This window comes from Narcine bancroftii, chromosome 5 (genome assembly GCF_036971445.1).
Source record: "Narcine bancroftii isolate sNarBan1 chromosome 5, sNarBan1.hap1, whole genome shotgun sequence".
In the NCBI taxonomy this organism is placed as follows: Eukaryota; Metazoa; Chordata; class Chondrichthyes; order Torpediniformes; family Narcinidae; genus Narcine; species Narcine bancroftii.
The window spans coordinates 25,720,407-25,743,694 of record NC_091473.1 but is presented as its reverse complement, the minus strand read 5'-3'; the positions used below and the strand labels follow the sequence as shown (position 1 = coordinate 25,743,694).

The window sequence follows — 23,288 nt, the reverse complement described above, 5'->3', positions numbered from 1 at the left end:
ACTGTTGAAGCTGGAGATAAGTACACCGAAGCAGAGTTTATGGTCATAGAAGAGAAGGGAGAACCATTGTTGAGTAGAAGCACAGCGCAAGACCTGGCAATACTTCATATTGGAGCTTGTGTCAATTCAATTCAGTCATACGAGGATATGAAGCAAGAATTCCCCGCAGTCTTCCAAGGAGTAGGAAAGCTGAAAGGTCGACAATTGAAGCTAGCGGTAGATGAAACGGTCAAACCCAAGGCACAACCAATGCGCAGAACTCCGTTTGGACTTCATGGGAAAGTCGAAGCTAAAATTAAAGAATTGATTGAACAAGACATTATTGAACCGGTGGTACATTCAACACAATGGGTCAGTCCCGTAGTGATTGTGCCCAAACAAAAGGGTGACATAAGACTATGTGTTGACATGAGAATGGCCAATGAAGCTATAATTAGAGAACAACACCCTATACCAACAATGGAGGAAATACCTCAAGAACTAACTACCAGCAATATATTCTCAAAAATTGATCTGAAATGGGGCTATTATCAATTAGAGCTGGATCCAGGTTCCCGAGATGTAACTACATTTGTGACTCACTGTGGATTGTATCGTTACAAGAGACTATCGTTTGGAATTAATGCAGCTTCGGAGATCTACCAGTATGAAATCCATCGAGTGATTCAAGGCATTCCTGGAGTTGCCAACATTTCTGACGACATCATAGTCCATGCTCCAACGAAGGAAGAGCATGACAAACGGTTGAGGCGTGTACTATCTAGACTACAGGAGGCAGGCCTTACCGTGAATGGAAACAAGTGCCAGTTCGGTGTGTCAGAAATGGACTTCATGGGACACAGACTTACACGGAAAGGACTAAACCCTGCAGAGGCCAAGGTGAAAGCTATTGAAGAGGCACGTGCACCTCAGAACGCAACAGAGTTGAGGAGTTTCCTGGGATTGGTCAATTTTTGTGCAAAGTTCATTCCTAATTTCGCTACAGTGGCAGAACCACTAAGGAAACTAACCAGGAAAGGTGTACCATTTCATTTTGGATCTGAGCAGAAGAAAGCATTCACAGCGCTGAAGCAAAGCCTGACAGATGCAAAAACTCTTGGATATTACGATCCGGCGGCATCAACCAAAGTCATAGCGGATGCCAGCCCAGTTGGTTTAGGAGCCGTGTTGGTCCAGATGCATAATGGAGGACCACGAATCATTGCCTATGCCAGCAGATCATTATCAGATGTGGAAAGAAGATACTCTCAGACAGAGAAAGAAGCACTCGAACTTGTATGGGCCTGTGAGAGGTTCCATGCATATTTATACGGCATTGAATTTGAACTCATCACAGATCATAAGCCATTAGAGGTGATCTATGCACCTAGATCCAAACCATGTGCCAGAATAGAGAGATGGGTACTCAGACTACAACCCTACAAATATAAAGTAATCCACATCGCAGGGAAAGCAAACATTGCAGATCCGCTGTCCAGATTGGTGAAGGATGGAGGTCCACAATCCAAGTCAGAATTGGGAACAGAAACAGAGAGCTTTGTACGCTTCGTAGCTATTCAGTCGACACCGAAAGCTGTGACTACGAAGGAAGTCGAGAGAGAATCCGAACGTGATCCAGAACTCATGGACGTAAGAGAATGCATACAGAGTGGACAATGGGACAAGTGTACTCATAAGGCTTACATTCCCATTAGAGACGAACTTTGTTGCATCGGACAGTGTGTATTGAGAGGTTGCAGATTGGCGATACCGCAAAGATTGAGACCGAAGATCGTATCCTTAGCGCATGAAGGACACCTAGGTATTGTTGGTACCAAGCAAAACCTCAGGACCAAGGTATGGTGGCCAAGTTGTGATAAAGACGCAGAGAAATTTGTTAAAACTTGTCACGGATGTCAAATCACAAGTAGGAGTAATCCGCCAGAACCGATCCGGAGTACACAACTTCCGACAGGACCATGGATCGACGTAGCTGTTGATTTTCTTGGACCTTTACCGACGGGTGAATCAATTATGGTAGTGATAGATTATTACAGCAGATACTATGAGTACGTGGTGTTGAAGTCCACAACCACTGAAAAAACAATACAAGCGTTAGCAGAGATATTCGCAAGATATGGATTACCTGTTTCATTGTACTCTGACAATGGTCCACAATTCATTTCAGAGACATTTGCGGAATACATGAGGACCACAGGTATCCACCATCATAAAGTAACTCCGAAATGGCCGCAAGCCAACAGAGAAGTAGAGAGACAAAATCAGTCCATTGAAAAACGATTGAGGATTGCACACGCAGAAGGACAAAATTGGCGAGAAGCATTGCTATCTTATGTGGCTGTCTAGCGAGCAACGCCTCATGCAACCACTGGAAAAAGTCCTGCAGAAGCATTTTTTGGGAGAAAAATCCGCACAAAAATGCCAGAAATAAAGGAAATCCGAGACGACCAGGAGATGAGGGACCACGATGCTGAAAAGAAAGGTGCAGCGAAGCTGTACACAGATTCGAAACGTGCAGCCAAGTACTCAGACATCATGCCAGGAGATAATGTTCTAGTGAGGCATGAAACTGGTAGTAAGCTAGACACACCTTATTACCATCAACCCTATACTGTCGTATCCAGAAGTGGCAGTATGGTGACAGTCAAGTCTCCGACTGGAGTCCTGTATAAGAGAAATGTATCAAGTGTAAAAAGGTACCAGTCCAGAGATACATCGAGCGAAGAGGTTGAAAGGCCAATACGAGATGCTGAAACTGAGAGACCTGATGATGTTCCAGAGGCAGTTACCAGCACTCCTGATGAAGTGATTAGAGCGCCAGAAACACCCGAAGCCGTGGCGAGCAGTATTTCCGAAGCTGAGAGTGAACAACCGAGAAGCGACGACAATATCGCAGGCAGGCCGAAACAAAACCGGAAAGCGCCCAAACGATACAAAGACTTTGTGCCATAGTTTTAATAAGAACTTTGGGACAGTATTTAATCTTATATCATAAAGTGCATGTATGAATGCTGTAGGAAGTAAATTTTATGTAGTTGAGTTATAGTATTACCATTAGTTACAATGTTTGTAAGTTTCCGAGGGATATTGATAAGTGAAGGTAAAGTTTATTTCTGATTAAAGGAGGGATGTCATGATAATGAGATATACCGGAAGTCACGTGGTATTGGAGAGAGATAAGAACACAAGCAGGAGAACAAAGGAAACGGGAGAATAAAACGACACTGAGAGGTTTACCTGATAAAACTTGTGTTTAATGTTTTATTAACTTCACATTTCGGGCCACAAATGTGACAGGCGCTTCTTTGGTGAGTGTGCTGTGGAAGTGTAGGTAGCAGAGCAGGGGAATAAGGCATGTGGCACAGTTAATAGGATGTGCTACTTAAAAATGAACACTAACCTTAACAACTTGTAGATCATCGTTAAACTTCTTCCTGCACAGAATACCTGCTGTTACTTCTATCAAATCCTGAGAAGACATCTCCACTAACACAATTTTGAGGTACATTTTCGCAGAAGTTATTCCATTAAGTCCTCTGTGCAATTAACAATATGATCCTCACTGCAGAAAGAGGATCATTCTCATTCACTCCAGCATTTCCCCCAACTTCTTCCATTTCATCAGAATACCTTGATCTTGCATTTCATGTATCAAGCAAGCAAAGAAGCAGACCCTTTGGCCCACCTCATCAAGGTTAGTTTCAGTTTTAGTTATTCTCCCCATTTTGTACCATCCCTTGACAGGTTAATTGACAAATATAATTTGCCCCTCATCTATCAACACACAAGCTTGCAATGTGGGAGGAAACCAGAGCATCCGAAAAGAAAGACTGAGCAGACACAGCTAGAATGCACAAAATCTACCTGAGGTTAGGATTGAAAGTGAGTCAGTCCAGCTGTTTGGCAACTGCTTTCTTTGCTGCACCATTATGCCCCTCCCCACCCCCCCCCCCCCCAGCATTCCTTAAAGTGTCACACATCAGATTCACATTTTCAAGAAAGAATGATGATAAAATGAGAGTCAACTATTTCCTGTTGCATTATTATGACACCATTTAAATACAGAAAAGCCCCTGTTATCAGAAATTCAAGCAACCAGCCAAAATAAAGGAAAATAAATAGGTTAAAAATGTACAAGTTTTTCAATTGGTGCGCCTCACTGTTATGTCACCAACCATGCAATCTCAAGCAAGTGTAAAATGCATTTTTCCAACATTTAACAATCCCCATAGGTGCCAGATACCAGAGGTTTTACTGTCTATAAATTATGAATGAAAGGTTGCAAATATCCATGCTGCCATCCAGATGACGTTTTAACCAGTCTGAGAATTGTCTCATCTCTTCCAACAAATGAATTCCTTTGAGACAACACCACCACGTCCCCACACATCAAGAGCTTTTCAATTAATAAATAATTTCCTCCAATTGATGAGTCAGCAACGACAGGCAGAGAGTTCAAACACGTGGCAGACAAGTGAGCAGCAGAACAGGGTGAGAAGTTTTTCGTAAGCAACTTCCCTTGACCTGAAATGTCCTGCCTGTAAGTGCCCGATCAGCAGATTCGATGTTAGTTGTTGAAAATGCATCAAGAAGTTGATGGAAGGAGAAGGAAAGAAAAGAATGGACTCAGTAGAATTTCTGGTGTATTTTTGTTGAATGACAACATTGTCTGTCTGACTGGCTTAATGCAACCTAGATTGTATACCTAAAATGGATGAGGGGGGGTGGGGGGGTGGCTTGGGAGGAGGGAGGGTGGGGGAGAAAAAGTCACTGTATATGTGTGAAAAAGAAAAAGTGTATATCATGGCTAATGTGATTTATGGTGTGAAAAATAAAAAATTTAAAAAAATTTTAAAAAAAGAAGCCTAAAAATGAAGAATATTCAGGGAGGCAGCAGGGAGTTGCGACAAAATGGAAGTATTGGTCTTTTAACAAGCTACACAGGAGAATAGGTTTCAAGATTTGTCAAATAAAAAATTTGGAACACATGGAAATGTTAGAAATAACACGTCATTAAAATAAAAGACTGATCAGGTCAGCTTGTCTCAACTACCCTGGTTACACGTTAATGCCAGATTTTTAGCAATCATTCACTTCCAATTAATCCATCACGGTTCACAATATGATACAACTGCCCCCCACTCCTATTGAGGATTATATTAGAAATCAAATTTAGATATGCAGCACTGTTGCAGACACTTTCAGTCCACAAACCTATTTCACCCAAATGACCTTCAGCCCCACAACGTTTCGAAGGGTGGGAGGAAAGCAGAGGACCTGGAGGAAACCCATGCAGACTCAAGGAGATTGTACAAACTCCTTGAAGACCATGCTAGATTTGAATCCTGGTCACTGGTGCTGTAACAGCATTGTGCACACCATGCTACCTTCAAAATATAATCTTAATAAAGCAAATTAAATATCGACAGTGGTCAAAGGGAAAGGCAGTCATGTAGATAAGCATAAAAATCTGCAGATACAGTGGTCGAGTGACGTCCACAAAAATGTTGGAGAAACTCAACAGGTCACCCGCCATCCAAAAGAAGTGAAAGACAGTCAACGTAAGAAGTGTCGAAAAATCAGACAGATGCCTCAATATAAAGGTGTTTGATTTTCGACGCTCCTGAAGAAGGGCTCCGTCACTAAGCATTGAATTCCCTTTTACTTTCTAAGGAAGCTGCGTGACCTTCTGAGTTTCTAAAGAGGGAAAAAAAAAGCAACGTACCTTCCAGGGATTACTGTCATACCAAAGTTATCCATAGTTTTACCTGGTCCCGATCGCTGGCACTGCAACAGCGTTGTGCTAACCACACCAAAATTAAGAATTGAGTTAAATTATTGACAATGGAAATGTTCACCTTGAGTTGCTGGAAAAAGCTGTAACTGAAGAAATATCACAATACCATGCAGAGTCAAACATTTGCCTAGTCAAAAAGATATTGGAAGTCATTGAGAAAATGGCTAACAGTTTAATTGACAAATTAATGTGCTTTTAAATTATGCACATTTTAGTTACACAATTCCAAAATTTCCTAATCACTCCAACTTTTTTTTTGTTGTGAAGGATTCCTCGATTTTACTCAAGAATTTCAAGTGCAAAAGTAGGATGAATTTTTGCAATAAAAATTATTCTCAATTGATTATGACATACAATGTTCTTTGAATTGTGATGCTTTACAGTATGCTTGAAATGAAATGAAGATGTCTAATTGAATTGGCTAAAATGATTGACATCTGCACCAGATGCTAGAAGAACAGCAAAACCTTTTGTCCTTTGAATAAAAGTGAGCCTTAAGTGACATTTTCTGCCTCAGAGATGAGTTCCCTGACTCTTATATTACTGTGGTTCATTTAAAATGATTGTGAATTAACCACATATTCAGTACAATCTGAATTATCATAAAGTTTGGGTGAGAATATAATTTTTAGGATTTAAGAAATTAAATTCAAATATTAGTTGAATTTAATTTGGTCAAGAGGTGAACTTGAAATTTAGGGGGAAAAAAAACATTTCTAGCTTCCCAAATCCATCTATGAAGCAAAACAGCAGTTCAACAAAGATCTCTGTCTGGCTGCCCAAAATTTGGAAAGCAAATTTTTCTCAATACCTCAAACATATGAATAAAAACTATAACGTTCCCTCATAAGTTATCTGCAAAGGCTATTTTTGGCATAATGAATAACAAGATCCAAAAGAAAACTTGTTTCTACAAACTTACATAATTTAAGACATCCATTTTGAAGAGTGGTTGCTACAGACAAAGTATATTTCATTGCAAGTAAATACAGATGATTGTCATGATAATGAATATGTATGCGATGTACTGGAAGTCACGTGGTATGAGAGAGAGATAAGAACACAAGCAAGAGATCAAAGGAAACGGGAGAATAAAGACCCAGAGTTTACCTGACAAAAGTTGTGTTTAATGTTTTATTAACTTCACATTTCGGGCCACAATGTGACATTGGCGACGAGGATGAAAGAAGCTTGAACAAAATTAAAGACTAAACAAGATTACAGAGGTTTACAGACAACTTCAAGGTGATAAGAATTTTCTCTTGTCTCAGTACTTTTGGGGCTGGAATATTTCCTCATGGCTGGGGCAGACGGTGACTTTCTAATACATAGTGGAATTGCTCATTTTGACCCAACGGGTGATGCAAGCACTGTAAGTGTGAAGTGGAAGGCATGGCTGGAAGAATTTGAATCCTATGCCGACAGTCGTGGCCTATTTCTAGATACCGGTACAGTTGAACAAAAAGCGCAGAGAAGGGCGTTACTTCTTTTCACTGCAGGACCCTCAGTTCGGGAAACATTTAAGATACTTTTGAATACTGGAAGAAAGGATGAGTACAAGAAAGCGGTAGATGCATTAAATGCACACTATGTAGTGAAACCAAATGCTACATTTCAACACCATTTGTTTCGGAGAACGAGACAAGAAGATGGCCAGACAATTGCTCAGTACGTGATGAGACTACGCCAGCTAGCTGTTGGATGCAATTACATGCCAGCTGATTTGGACAACCAATTATTGGATCAAGTCGTACAGCACTGCAGATCAGATAAACTCAGAAGACGTCTACTGGAAAGAGGGAGTGAGTTGGAACTCACCAATGCTTTAGCTATTGCTGCTGCATTAGAGGCTGTTGAAGGGCAATTTCATGCCATGACCCTGAAAGACAACTCAAGCCAGCAAATTAAGAGGCTCTCACATCGCTATAATAAGCCAAGATATACGCCGACACAGGACGTGGAGTGTTATCGAAGTGGAAACCGAGATCACTTTGGAAAAGACCCATATTGCCGGGCCAAAGGCAAAGTTTGCGGAAAGTGTGGAGGTAAGGACCACTTTGCAAAGAAGTGCAAAAGCAAGTCCAATGCAGACCAGAAGAGGAAGATTACAACTTCCAAAGGCAAAGCCTGGGGGAAAGGAAAGTATCCTGGAAAGAAAGATATCATTCGCCAGATAGACGGTGACGATGATGATACCCAGGAGGAACAGAGTTGTTACCAATTTACGTTGAATGAAGTACGTCATGAGAAGGTCCCAGTGATCATTGGTGGAGTGACAGTTCAGGTCATTATGGACTCAGGCAGTGACAGTAATGTGATTGATCGACATTTATGGGAGAAGTTGAAAAGGAAAAAGATCATCTGTACCTCAAAGAAGTGTTCCAAGAAACTGTATCCATACACAGCAACTAAGCCATTGCAGACCATTGGTTGTTTTACTGCAACTGTTGAAGCTGGAGATAAAGTACACCGAAGCAGAGTTTATGGTCATAGAAGAGAGGGGAGAACCATTGTTGAGTAGAAGCACAGCGCAAGACCTGGCAATACTTCATATTGGAGCTTGTGTCAATTCAATTCAGTCATACGAGGATATGAAGCAATAATTCCCCGCAGTCTTCCAAGGAGTAGGAAAGCTGAAAGGTCGACAATTGAAGCTAGTGGTAGATGAAACGATCAAACCTAAGGCACAACCAATGCGCAGAACTCCGTTTGGACTTCGTGGGAAAGTCGAAGCTAAAATTAAAGAATTGATGGAACAAGACATTATTGAACCGGTGGAACATTCGACACAATGGGTCAGTCCCGTAGTGATTGTGCCCAAACAAAAGGGTGACATAAGACTGTGAGTTGACATGAGAATGGCCAATGAAGCTATAATTAGAGAACGACACCCTATACCAACAATGGAGGAAATACTTCAAGAACTAACTACCAGCAATATATTCTCAAAAATTGATCTGAAATGGGGCTATTATCAATTAGAGCTGGATCCAGGTTCCCGAGATGTAACTACATTTGTGACTCACTGTGGATTGTATCGTTACAAGAGACTATCGTTTGGAATTAAGGCAGCTTCGGAGATCTACCAGTATGAAATCCATCGAGTGATTCAAGGCATTCCTGGAGTTGCCAACATTTCTGACGACATCATAGTCCATGCTCCAACGAAGGAAGAGCATGACAAACGGTTGAGGCGTGTACTATCTAGACTACAGGAGGCAGGCTTTACCGTGAATGGAAACAAGTGCCAGTTCGGTGTGTCAGAAATGGACTTCATGGGTCACAGACTTACACGGGAAGGACTAAACCCTGCAGAAGCCAAGGTGAAAGCTATCGCAGAGGCACGTGCACCTCAGAACACAACGGAGTTGAGGAGTTTCCTGGGATTGGTCAATTTTTGTGCAAAGTTCATTCCTAATTTTGCTACAGTGGCAGAACCACTAAGGAAACTAACCAGGAAAGGTGTACCATTTCATTTTGGATCTGAGCAGAAGAAAGCTTTCACAGCGCTGAAGCAAAGCCTGACAGATGCAAAAACTCTTGGGTATTACGATCCGGCGGCATCAACCAAAGTCATAGCGGATGCCAGCCCGGTTGGTTTAGGAGCCGTGTTGGTCCAGATGCATGATGGAGGACCAAGAGTCATTGCCTATGCCAGCAGATCTTTATCAGATGTGGAAAGAAGATACTCTCAGACAGAGAAAGAAGCACTCGAACTTGTATGGGCCTGTGAGAGGTTCCATGCATATTTATACGGCATTGAATTTGAACTCATCACAGATCATAAGCCATTAGAGGTGATCTATGCACCTAGATCCAAACCATGTGCCAGAATAGAGAGATGGGTACTCAGACTACAACCCTACAAATATAAAGTAATCTACATTGCAGGGAAAGCAAACATTGCAGATCCGCTGTCCAGATTGGTGAAGGATGGATGTCCACAATCCAAGTCAGAATTGGGACAGTATTTAATCTTATATCATAAAGTGCATGTATGAGTTCTGTAGGAAGTAAATTTTATGTAGTTGAGTTATAGTATTACCATTAGTTACGATGTTTGTATGTTTCCGAGGGATATTGGTAAGTGAAGGTAAAGTTTATTTCTGATTAATGGAGGGATGTCATGATAATGAATATGTATGAGATGTACCGGAAGTCACATGGTATGAGAGAGAGATAAGAACACAAGCAAGAGAACAAAGGAAACGAGAGAATAAAGACCCAGAGAAGTTTACCTGATAAAAGTTGTGTTTAATGTTTTATTAACTTCACATTTCGGGCCACAATGTGACAATGATCACTTGTTTTGATATTTGTCAGGTCTGCTGTTCAACACTAATAGCCTTCTTATCTGCAAGATGTACCACAAAAGTGCCACACAAACAAAAAGAATCAAAAATCTAATATAGGAGGGGAGTACCAAATCATTTGTCAAAACAGTTTGAATTCCACAGGCCATAGATCCCTCATTGAGGTCATCAGCCACTTAAGAATGCATGAAACTTGAAATGAAAGCAAATTTCATCAAGTTGGACATGGCAGGAGGGGTTGCCAGTTTGGGAAAGGGGAAAAAGAAAATTCCCAGATTTCTTTTATGACTCTCACTGCGATACTTCTATTAATTCTACACAAATACCAGACATTTCCATCCAATTTACAATTAATCATCGTTCAATGTTCCAAATTTAACTTGCAATTTATTTGCACAGTTGCATAATTCATCCATTCATTAATCTTTAATTTAATTTACATCCATCTTGTCCTCAGTATTTGATTGTTGCCCACATGTGGCCTGCTTCCCTCTTAATCAAGGGACATTCAACATCAATCAGTACAAAAGAGTTCCAATAGTTCAAATTTGTTGACAGATTATATACATGACATCACATACAACCCTGAGATTCTTTAACCCCACAGGGGAGGTGGAATTTCTACTTATTGGTAACTGTAAACTGTACTCAAGATCAGGAATACAAAAGAGAGAAATGTAAATAAGGGAAAATGTAAGCAAACTGATAGTGCAATTAAGAAAAAAATGTTCAGTAATAATCTGCAACGTAAGAGTCCTAAAATGTCTCTGCCTGAGCCTGCTGTATAAGTGTTTGATGGTTGAGGGATAGCAACTGTTCCTGAACCTCGTAGTTCAAGTCTGGTGACACCCATATCTCTTCCATGATGGCAGCAGTGAGAATACAACTTGTTGTGGATGGAGTAGATAGATCCTTGATGTCTGCTGCTGTACTCTGATGTCGACATTCCATATAAATTTTCTGGATGGTGGGAAGAGTTTTGCCTATGATGTACTGGCCTTTTCCACTCAGATGTGTTGGTGCCCCCATACTCGTCCATGATGCAGCCAGACAGCACACATTCCATTCCACATCTGGAGATATTTGCCAAGATTTTTTCAATTTATAATTGCAAGCATTGTCATCTGCATTACAGTGACATCACAATTTGTCCTTTATTTGTATCATTGAACACTACAGCACAGTACAGGCCTTTCAGGCATTCGTTGTACCAACCTATATATTCCTCCCAAAATAAAACACTTAACCTTTCCTCCCATGCGATCCTCCATTTTTCTTTCATCCATGTGTCTGTCTAATAGTATCTTAACCCCCCCCCCAACTTCCCACTAAGGTTTCTCAGCCTGGACCACCATCCCTGACAAGGTATTCCAGGCACCCACAACTCTGTATATAAAAAGAAATTACCCCTGATGTCTCCCCTAAACTTTCCTCCCTTCACTTTATACAGCTTTCTTGTGTATGCTACTCCTGCCCTGGAAAAAAAAACACATTTGCTGTCCACCTTATCTATGCCTCTCAGAATCTTATAGACCAGGGGCGGCCAAACGGCGGAGCACGCGGCTCTTTGACGTGAATGTGCGACTCATGGAAATCTGTCGGCTGTGTTGTGTTAGTGGGCATGGCATGTGATTGTGCCATGTGTGGCTATGTTGTGGACAGTGGGATTAGCAGAGTGTAAATGTGATCGAAGTTGCCCAACCTTCAGACATCCCGATGCCTCAGCTACCACCCATCCAAGCTCCCGACACCCTGGCCTCCATCTCTCGCTTAGGCCTTTGCCTCGTGTCCATCTGATCTCCCGACGTTCCCACCTCCCGCCCATCTGAGCTCCCAACCCCAGAACAACACAGGTACTTACTGGAGTCAAAAGTAGTATGCACGACTATCGGTGGGCTGTTCTTGGGATAGCAGCAGCAATCTAACACTCCAACTTACTTTATAGTTCTTCCATATGCTCAGATATTTATTTTACAACTGAAGTGCTCTATATTACTGCCTTTCTTTCTTCTACTTATGCTTGTATTGAAATGGCTACAAGAAGCAAATTTGGGAATAAAGAAGAAATGTCAACGAATCTGACCATGGAGAGTATCACTGAGATGCTCAATCAGCACAGACAGATGATAACTGAAAATATTAAAGAAGTCTTGGATCAGATTAACACCAAGCTTAACCAAGTTTTTTCAAAAATTCAAGAACATGGCGAACGTTTGACAATGGTTAAGGAGGAACTGAGCAACTTAATTCAGTGTGTTGATGAAATGGAAAATACTTGCTCCAAATTTAGTGACGATAATTTGAAACTAACGAAAAAACGTTTTCGATCTGGAAGATAGGAGCACACGACAGAATTTGCATTTCTTCAGCTTAGCTGAACCCACAGGAATTGGGAAACCACTAAATTTGTTTCAAAGATATTTTGTGAGGTTTTTGCCAAGAACTTTATTTGATTTCCCCCAGTGATTGATAGAGCACAGAGATTGATATCTAAGCTGGCCCTGTGCAGAGACCTCGTTTGATTATTCTTCGGCTATATGTTTATCAAGTAAAGGAGTCTTTGATCTATGATGACCATCCAAGAGGGACATTTGAATGTCATAGTCAACGTGTGAGAATTGTAGATTACTGGCCTGAAGTCATGAAGCAGTGCAGCAAATACAAAGAAGTAATGTCAGAATATATAAACGTGGATTAATGCCTTCCCTGCAATATCCTGTTCATCTATATATTATACTTTCTAATGGTCAGAGGAAGTTGCTGTGTTCTCTTGAAGAGGCTCAGAGCTACCTAGAAGAATTTATTACTACATTTTGCCCTTCAAGAACTTTAACTGGAGGATTGAAGATGATTGATTATTAATAACTTTAAGGATTTCCAACATTTATTAAATAACATTTGTTGATCATATATTGTATTTGTTTTTTTTCCTACTCCTTCTGGTATAATAAACTTACAATGTTTTTTTTTCCTCCTTTTATTTAGTCATTGAATGCTAAGGAATATATATAAATTTCTCTTTCAGTAATATTAGTTTAATATTACTTCAGTATTTTTCTTTTATTAAATTTATTGAAGTATTTGCTTTACAGGGAAAATACAAGATAAATTTGTGAAGTAATCATTGTTTTGATATAGTCAAAATTGAAAAATCTTTGTTTGGCAGAATAGCTTATATTTATATTTGTAGTAAGGGAGCTAATATCAACACATTTTAGCTGGGAGAATTAATTGGGTGTGAAATGGTTTATTTGGACAAGCTTACTGTGAAATCTCTAGCAACTATCTGGATTTGGAAAGGGAGGGATTCAGGGGAGGGGAGGTTGTGGGTTTTTATTTTCTTCAAGGTTATGACTTTTGGAAAATGTTTAAACTTTGACTGTATATTTTTTACTTTAAGGCTGTCACCTGGTGGATAGATATTGGTTGTTATAATCAATCTACATTAATAATGGAAATTATATATAGAAATGAATAAATGTATTCCATTAGAAAAAATAACATATAGTTTAAGAAATAATATTGAAATATTCGAACAAATATGGGAGCCTTACATTAAATACAATAGCGAAAACCTACTGGGGACAATCATTACCTAAGTTGATGGAAGGAGAAGGAAAGAAAAGAATGGACTCAGTAGAATTTCTGGTTTATTTTTGTTGAGTGACAACATTGTCTGACTGGTTTAATGTATCCTAGATTGTATACCTTAAATGGATGGGAGGGGGGGTGGGTTGGGAGGAGGGAGGTGGGGGGAGAAAATATCACTGTATATGTGTGAAAAGGAAAAAGTGTATATCATGGCTAATGTGATTTATGGTGTGAAAAATAAAAAATTTAAAAAAAAATAATGGAAATTATGGATAATTCTATTAACTTTCTTAGTTGGAACATAAAAGTTATTAATCATCTGCTTAAAAGGAAAAACTATTTTCACATATTAAAAAGCTTAAAGCTACCATTCTATTCTTTTATATAAGAAACACATTTGTAGTTGTGATTAATACTTGCTTTACAATAAAGTGGAGAGGATAACATTTTCATTTCTCATTCCAGGCTAAAGCCAGGTTTTTTTTTGGGGGGGGGTGCTCGATTCTTATTGATCAATATATTCCTTTTGTCAAACACAAAATCATATCAGATACAAATGTTCAATATACCATTGTTTCATGGAAATTGATGTAGTTTTATTTTATATCTATGTCCCTAATGTACAAGTTTTTTTAAAAATGCATTTTTATATTCTCTAGTCCTTGGTGGGGATTTGAATTGTTGGTTAGACCCTGCTTTGGATCATTCTTCTCCTAAATCCACCATAATGAGAGAATCAGTCTCATTAAATCATTCTTTTTTTTAAATCAGATTATGGCATTTCTGATGTTTGGCATATTCTTTCTCCAAATAGTAGAGAGTATGCCTTTTTTCACTCGTTCATCGAACTTATTCGTGAATTGATTATTTTCTTAAAATAATCACTGATACCTCTGACTCTGTCCTGTAGTTTTCAAACTGTAGTAATATCACATCATGCCCGTTTTCCTCAAATAAAAATGCATTAGCATTTCAATTCAAGTTTACTATCAGATAATGACTTTATGAAATTTATGGAGAAGCAGATAACCTGTTTCTTCGATACAAACAATTAATCTGAAACTCCCTGTCAGATTGTTTAGGATGCTATGCGAAATTATTTCTTAAGCTGTGAATTTAAAAAGGAAGACCAATAAAGAAAGATTAGAATTAATTAATAAAATTAAACAAATTGACCAACAATATTCTCAAACTAGAAATCCTGAGTTATATAAAAAGCAAGTTGAACTTGAAACTAAATTTCATCTTATTTCAACATATCCAGTTGAAAGTCAATTGTTAGGGAGTAGGTGTCAGTTTTATATCCATGGTGATAAATCAGACCAACTTTTATTGAATGAACTGATCGGTTTTGCAGCCAAATGGGAAATTAAAAAGATTTAAAAGGAGGATGGTTACTTTATTACAGCCAATTTTGAAATAAATGACATATTCAGGAATTTTTTCTTAACTTTATACCTCAAAATTTACAAATATTAGTAATTCTATGGAAAGTTTAAATATACTGACACTTTCTTTGGATGAACAAGTGAGAGGCCTATACTGCATAAAGAAATAGTTACTGCTATTTCTTCATGACATTCAGGAAGAGGTCCGGGACCCAATGGGTTTCTTGTAGAGTTCTTTTTTAAAATCTTTTTCTCAACTACTTTCATCTAAATTAAGTTTTGTATTATTGGACTTGTTTACGCAGAGTAATCTTCTGAAACATTTAATGAAGTGTGTATAACTCTTATAGCTAAGAAAGGTAAAGACAAAACAGAATGCTTCTCTTACAAGCCAGTTTCTTTATTAAGTGTGGAAGCCAAATTTTGATCCAAAGATTGGGGAATATTTTACCATCTATGAAGACAAAATTTATTAAAAACAATTAAAAAAAATACTTTGCTTATATTTTATATTTATCTTCGAGTATGGTTCCCGAATGTGTTTGTTCCCAAATATGGTCTTTCCTTGGCTGCAGAGAAAGCATTTGATCGAGTTGAATGGACATATTTATTCATGATTTTAGAAAAATTCAATTTTATATCAGGTTTTATTTAATGGATGAAATTATTGTATTCATGTCCAATGGCTTCAATTCTCACTAATTTTCATCATTCACAACCTTTCAATCTTCAGTGGGGAACCCGTCAAGGGTGTCCTCAAAGTCCATTATTGTTTATTTGGTCTTAGAGCCATTAGCGATTGCATTTGGAGAGTGTGATGACATTTCACGGATTCGTAGAAAGGGAATTGAACATAAAGTTTCCCTTTACGCAGATGATCTTCTGCTCTATTTATCTAACCCTGACAATTTTTATCATCCATGTTGTCTGCACTATCCCAATTTAGTAAATTTTCAGGATATAGATTAAATATGCATAAAAGTGAACTTTTTATTTTGAACACACCTACAAATTTCCCCTCTAAGATTGTGGAAAATCAATTTAAATATCACAGTTACAGTACAAAGAAAAATTCCTTACACTATTAGAACAAGTGAAACAATCTTTAACACAGTAGTCGCCCCTCTTTTATGTTTAAAAAAAATCATCGCTGGTCGGTCGTATTAATTCTATTAAAATGAATATCATTCTTATACCTTTTTCAGTCTATACGAATTTTCATTCCCAAATAGTTTTTTGATTCACTTGATTCAATTATATTGTCTTATACATGGAAGGGTAAGCACCCTAATCTAAGCAAGGTTCATCTTCAAATACCTAAAAGGAATGGAGGCATGGCTTTACCAAATTTCAGATTTTACTGCTAGGCAGTCAACATGCATAACTTTATGTTCTGGATATATTTTCATAATTAATTTGACAGTCTAGCATAGGCAGCAGTGGAGTTAAATACTGCTAAAAACCTTTCCATTTCAGCTCTTCTTGGATCCTCACTTCCCCTCTCTTTAAATAAATCAAATAATAATCATATTCTCAGGCATCCTTTTAGAGTTTGGGTATAGTTTAGAAAACCTTTTGGACTTCATGGTTTTTCTCTTTCAAGCCCTATTTTGTCCAATAATTTTTTTTCCACCTTCTTTACAAGATCCTGTTTTTCATGATTGGTTTAGATTAGGTATTGAACAGTTCAAAGATCTTTTCATTGATAATAATTTTGTGTCATTTGAACAGCTGTGACTTGTGTTGTGATGGTGCTTGCATGTTCAATTTACTAAACGTTTTTTTTTCCAGATATTTGAAAATCAGACATTTCCTTCAATCTTGGATATTGGATTTTCCTCAGTCATCTAATGCAACGAACATTGTTGATGTGTTCTTGAGGCTACAACATTCCCATAGGTCTAACATCCACTATTTATGATAAGCTGGTAATTTGGAGACATGACCCTCTATCTAAAATTAAAAATGCCTGGGAACAGGATTTAAACCTTACATTAATGGATGAATGGGAACTCATTTTTAAGCTGGTTAATAATACATCCTCATGTGTCCAATCATAGTTCATTAAAATTTTAAGTTGTTCATACGGCTCACATGTCTAAAGTTAAATGATCTCTTATCTACTCAGATGTAAATCCTTACTGCAATAAATGTAAGAATTTAATGTATGTGTTTTGGACATGTCCTATCCTTGAAAAATATTGGAGGGGGGTATTTCAAGCTCAACCTTTAATTCTTAATGTAAATTTAGAGTCTAATCATCTGGTGGCTCATTTTGGCCCAATTGGAGAAGATGATATTCTTCTAACTCCAATTAAATGCTGTACTGTTTTTTGCATCTCTCCTGGCGAGACGAGCAGTATTGTTTAGATGGAAGGATGCTGCCCTGTCCACTCATGCTCAATGGTTGAGGGACATTATGTCCTGCTTAAATTTAGAAAAGATACGTTATTCAATTAATAATTCAAATACAAGGTTTCAAATGCTATGGGGACCATTCTTGAATTACTTTCATAAATTCTCGACAGTTTATTTTTAATTTTTATATTTCCTGTTTTATTTTATGAATGAAGTACATATTTTCTTTAGTCATACACCTTGGGTTCGGGCATAGGGTTTAGAATCACACTATACAGGATATTGTTTTTCCTTCTTGATATAATTTTGAATTATGGCTACATCTGCTTTATAGCTTGAAGGGTTATCTAATTTGTCAGATTGAGAGTGAGTGAGTGTTTTCAAGTGTAGGCCTTTGAAATCTGATGCCCAGAATGAATACTGAACTGATAGCAAGACTGGAGTAGTTGCCTTTGAAGTCCATCCACAAGAGCTGTCATAACATTTTGAGTTTTGCCTACACTCCTGGTCCGTTTGTAGGCAAGACTCAAAATGGGCAGCTTCCACAAAGCTTCCAAGACCCTGGCACTGCTCTCTCCAAGTGACCTTCACTGTTAGTCACCATCAAAATGAAGCACTTTGCTTCCTAAAAAAACCTCCTGGTACAGGTCAATCCACCAAAAAGACCAATTCACAGAGCATGCTTTGCTCTGAATTCTACACAAATGGCTGGCCACAAGAGCTGCTTCAAAAAGCTGTGTTTTCTGCAGCAATCAGCATGGTTCTCCCTTACAAAATCACAATGTCTTTGCTAATGTATCAAATTCTGCAACAGACTGTGAAAAGCCCTCCCTCAGATCTTCCAAAGAGTTGAATTGTCACTGGGCTGTGACTTGTGATGGTGCTTGCATGAAATGTTCAATGTTAACTGTGATCATTCAGTTCCTCCTGTCCATACTATCCCTTAGTGATAATCACACTTTACTAAAATGGAAGTCATAATACTTATTTGTGAAAATAAATAAATATTTATAAAGAAAAAATAGTGTGCGTGTAATTGTCAACTTCCTAAATTTTACCCTAAAAATTGGTCGACAAAATTTGACTATTACACATCTATATATGGTATATATTCATTTTAATTATTGAAACAAATTCAAATGATCAGTTTAAAAAGAACATATGAATAAATATTATTACGTCTATGTATTTATTAATATTTATTTAAATCTTTCATAACAAAATGTGGGTGTAAATGTAAGGAATACTATATCTTGCAGAATTCAAACATCTGATGTTCATTGTATGTGGCTCTTATGTTAAGAAATTTTGCCACCCCTATCATAAATGTCTATCAAGTCTCATCTCATCCTTTTGCACTCCAAAGAGTCAAGTCCCAGCTCTGCTCACCTTGCCTCATAAGACATATTTTCCAATCCAGACAACATCCTGGTAAATCTCTTCTCCACATCCTTCCTATAATGAGCTGACCAGAATTGAACATAATATTCTAAGTGTGATCTCACCAGAGATTTGTAGAGTTGCAACGTGACCTCTCAACTCTTGTACTCAATCCCCCGACTTGAAGCCCAGCATCAATAACCTTTCTTAAGTCTCCTATCAACCTGTGTGGCAACCTTGAGTGATGAATGGATTTGGACCCCTTGGTGCCTCTGTTCTTCCACACCTTGTTCTCAGACTTCAGGTTTGACCATCACAAATGCATCATCTCACACTTATCCAGATTAAACAGCATCTGACAATTCTCTGCCCAACTTGGCATCCTGTCTACAGGTGCTCCTCAACTTACGATGGGGTGGCATTCCAAAAAAACCCATTGTTAAGTCAAAAAAATCATGTCGAAAAGAATACAGATATACCTTGCAAATCACTGGCAGCGCTGCATCAATCACCAAACATCTTACTGCCCGCTCTCTCTCCATGGGTGTTTATCATTCCCCACACTGATCCCACTGCCCTGGTCTCTTCCAATAGTGCTGTATCAGTCCATGCAAGATTTCTGACTCAACTAAAAGAAGTGATTGCCCAAGGTGGCTACAAAGAATTCACCTTAGAGGAATTATCAATGTTCATTGGAAAAACCAGCAATGTTTGTGATTATTTTACTTTAATGTATTACATGAAAAAGTAAATGACAGTCACGTTATTGTATCACCGTAAATCCAAAACATAATAATTTGAACCATCGTAAGTAGGGGATCACCTGCATATCCTTTTGTAACCTATGACAACCTTCCAACCTTAGTATTATCTGCAAACTTACTGACCTATCATTCCACTTCTTCATCTCGGTCATCTATATTTTAAAAAAATCACAAAGAGCTGGGGTCCCAGAACAGATCCCTGCAGAACTAAACTAGTCTGTCCATTGTTACTCTCTGCTTTCTGTAGGTAAGGCAGTTCTGAATCTACACAGCAAAGTTTCCAAGGATCCCATGTCTTATGACTTTCTAAATGAGTTGCTCTTGAAGGACCTTGTCAAGTGCCTTAACAAAATCAATATACACATCGACTGCCCTACCTTCATCAATTTGTTTTACCATCTCCTTAGAAAACTCAATTAGGGTTGTGAGGCATGACCATTCCCTCACAAAGCTATGCTGACTACCCCTGAGAAGAACGTACCTCTCCAAATGCTCAGAAATCCATCCTTAAGGATCATCTCCAATAGTTTGCACACCACTGACACAAGACTCACTGGCCTACAGTTCCAAGGATTCTCCCTATTACCTTTATTAAACAAGGGGACCATTCTCCAATCCTCTGACACCTGCCCCAAGGCCAAGGAGGATGTAAAATAATCATCAATGCCCCAACTAGCTCTTTCTCCCTTCCCACAGTAACCTGGGCTATATCTTGCCCAGCCCCGGGGACTTATCAATCTCAATGTTTTTCAGAAGATCCATCACTTCCTAATATCAAAATATTTTGTTTGAGAAAAATTGTTATTGGCTCATTTCCTTTGGAGTTATGAAACCGTGCACAGAATGAGTCAATTGGGTACAATTAAAAATGGTTTTCAAACTTTTTCTTTCCACCCACATACCACCTTAAGCAAGTTTTATTCTGACATGATCTTGACCAAGTTCCGTGATTCAAAGCATAATTTGAAATTTGAAGGCAATTTAATTCAAAGCATAATTAATGAAGGCTGTGATGTTGGTGTTAGAATGTATCAATATGGTTTTCCACTCAATTGGTTTGTCTATTTTTGTAGTCTGGCAATGCTACATAAAATCTTCAACAATTGGTGTAGAGTAGCCCATTCAACCACTCACCCCTGTTCTCTTTCATTCAATACCTCAGTGCCACTTTGCTGCTCTGTCCACATCCCTGGACTTCCTAAAGATCTCCAAATTTGTACCTACTAGATCGCTACAATCCTCTCAGGAATTAATTGAAAAGTTACAATCAGCTGGATGATGAGTTAATTCTAATTCTCAATGTTCAATGCTTACTTGGAGAATGTAATCCCAGATCCCTGATAACCAAGCTAAAGGAAACATCATTCTTGCAACTCTACTTAGAAACTGCCATTAGATTTGATACATCTCAATGAAATAAGCTCTCATTCTTCCAACTCCAAAAGAGTGCGAGCATTATCTGTCAAATCTTACTACATAGGATTTCATAAATTCATCTGTGAATACTTCATTGCACTATCCCACCTCAAGCACGGAATATCATACAGGGTTTGGTCTCCATATATCATCTCGCATATAATTGGACAAGGTATTCTTACACTTGTACTCAAATCCTAGAATAAAATTCAACATATCCTTATTGTTCCTTATTTATTGCTAAACCTGGAGTTAACTTTTGGTCATCCAGAGATCAAGTACTGAGGCATCTCTAAATGGAAATGACTTTCAATCAGGCCCTATTCAAAAATTTCTGTGCTCTTTTATTCTTTTAACCAAAATTATTTCATATTTTTCACATTATCTCTCATTTTCTACATCCTTCCTTGTCCACACAGTCCATCCTGGAATATCTCACAGAATCCATTTGATGCGGCTATTCGGCAGAGTACTGAAAATTATTTGGATACATTTCACCTTTCTCCTTGGGTAAAATCATTCGTGTACACTGTTAAAGCTGAGGCCCCAGCAATAACCCATGCAGTGTCCCACTTGTTACAGCCAAACCAATCCAAAAATAATCAGTTTATTGCAAATTTATTTTTGTTCATTATCCAATCCTTCATGCATGACAATGTATTTTTGACATACCTTATTTTGCCAAAAAAATGCATAATTCCTTCAGGAAGAACCATCTAAATGTCTAAATACAGCAAAACACTTAGCAATTACCTCCCTTGCAAACATGATTTTTGTTTCATGACTCCATTTTGACTCTGTCCAATTCTATTTCTACTTAGCAATTGCTCAGGTTGCCACTAAGGGAAAGATTTCAACATTTTCCCTTTTAAAGATATCAGACTAAATCATCCGTGGAAACCTGGAAGGATATCCAACAGCTGTAGCAGGGCCTAAATGACACAGCTTGCTGCAAAACAAAATCTGGTGATGAAGAACATAGCAAAGCTTCACTTCCTGATGAACTCAAAGTCTATCATGCCTGATTTGACCACAAGAACAAGAACGAACCATTACAGTGCACCCCCATGTCCCTTGATGATCTTCTTCTGTCTGCATCCAAGCATGACATCCAGGCTGTCTTCAGGAAAGTGAATCCAAGGAAAGCATCCAGTCTGGATGGATTACCCAGCTGAGTATCAAAAATATCTGCTGACCAACTTACCAACTTATTCATGGACATCTTCAACATCTCACTCTGCCAGGGAATGGTACCCATCTGTTTCAAACAGATATCTATCGTACAAATGCCCAAGAGCATGGTAACCTGCCAAAATTACTATCAACCAGTGGCTCTCACATCAACAGTGGTGAAGTGTTTTGAAAGGGTGGTGTTGAAGCATATCAGCTCCTGTCTGAGCAGTGACATGGATCTGTTCCAATTTGCTGACTGCATCAACAGATCAATAGTAGATGCCATCTCACTGGCTCTAGACAAAGCCCTGGAACACTTTGACAGTAAAGATACATTCACCAGGATGCTCTTTATTGACTACAGTTCAGCATTTAATACCATTATTCCCATAAAACTAATTAGCAGACTTCAAGACCTGGGACATAATTGGATCATGGATTTCCTCACCTACAGACCACAATCAGTGAGGATTGGTAAGAACATCTCCTCCACAATGTCCATCAGTACTGGAGCATCACAGGGCTGCGTTCTTAGTTCCCTGCTCAATATAATAACAACATCATATACAAATTCACTGACGATACCACAGATCTGGGTTGTATAAAAAGGGGTGATGGGTAAGCATACAAAAGGAAGGTTGAAATGTTGGCCGAATGGTGCACCAACAGCAACCTCACACTCAATGTCACCAAAACCAAGGAGCTAATGGTTGGCTTCTGGAAGGGAAAACTAGATGTGTATGATCCAGTGATCATTGGGTGATTCAGAGGTGAAGAGGGTGACTAAATTTAAGTTATTGGGAGTCACCATCTCAGAAGATCTTTATTGGATCCAACACACTAATGAATTTGTGAAGAAATCAAATCAGCACCTCTACTTCCTCAGAAGCTTGAGGAGGTTTGGTATGATATCAGAAACACTGGCAAAGTTCAACAGACGTGTGGTGGAAAGTGTGCTGATCAGCTGCATCACAGTCTGGCACTACCCATGAGAATAAAGCCCTGAAAAAGGTGTGGACACACACTTAAACATCACAGGTAAAACCTTCCCCTCCTGCCCTCCCCCCCGCCCCCAACACCCAATCAAGAGCATGTACAGAGAATGCTG

General features: G+C 38.6%; 1 protein-coding gene across 1 annotated transcript in view; it reads right to left on the bottom strand.

Moving 5' to 3' along the window:
• LOC138763207 (contactin-4-like) overlaps nt 1–23,288 on the bottom strand; it is a 2,221,540-nt gene that overhangs the window by 2,099,098 nt on the left and 99,154 nt on the right. The window lies entirely within an intron of this gene.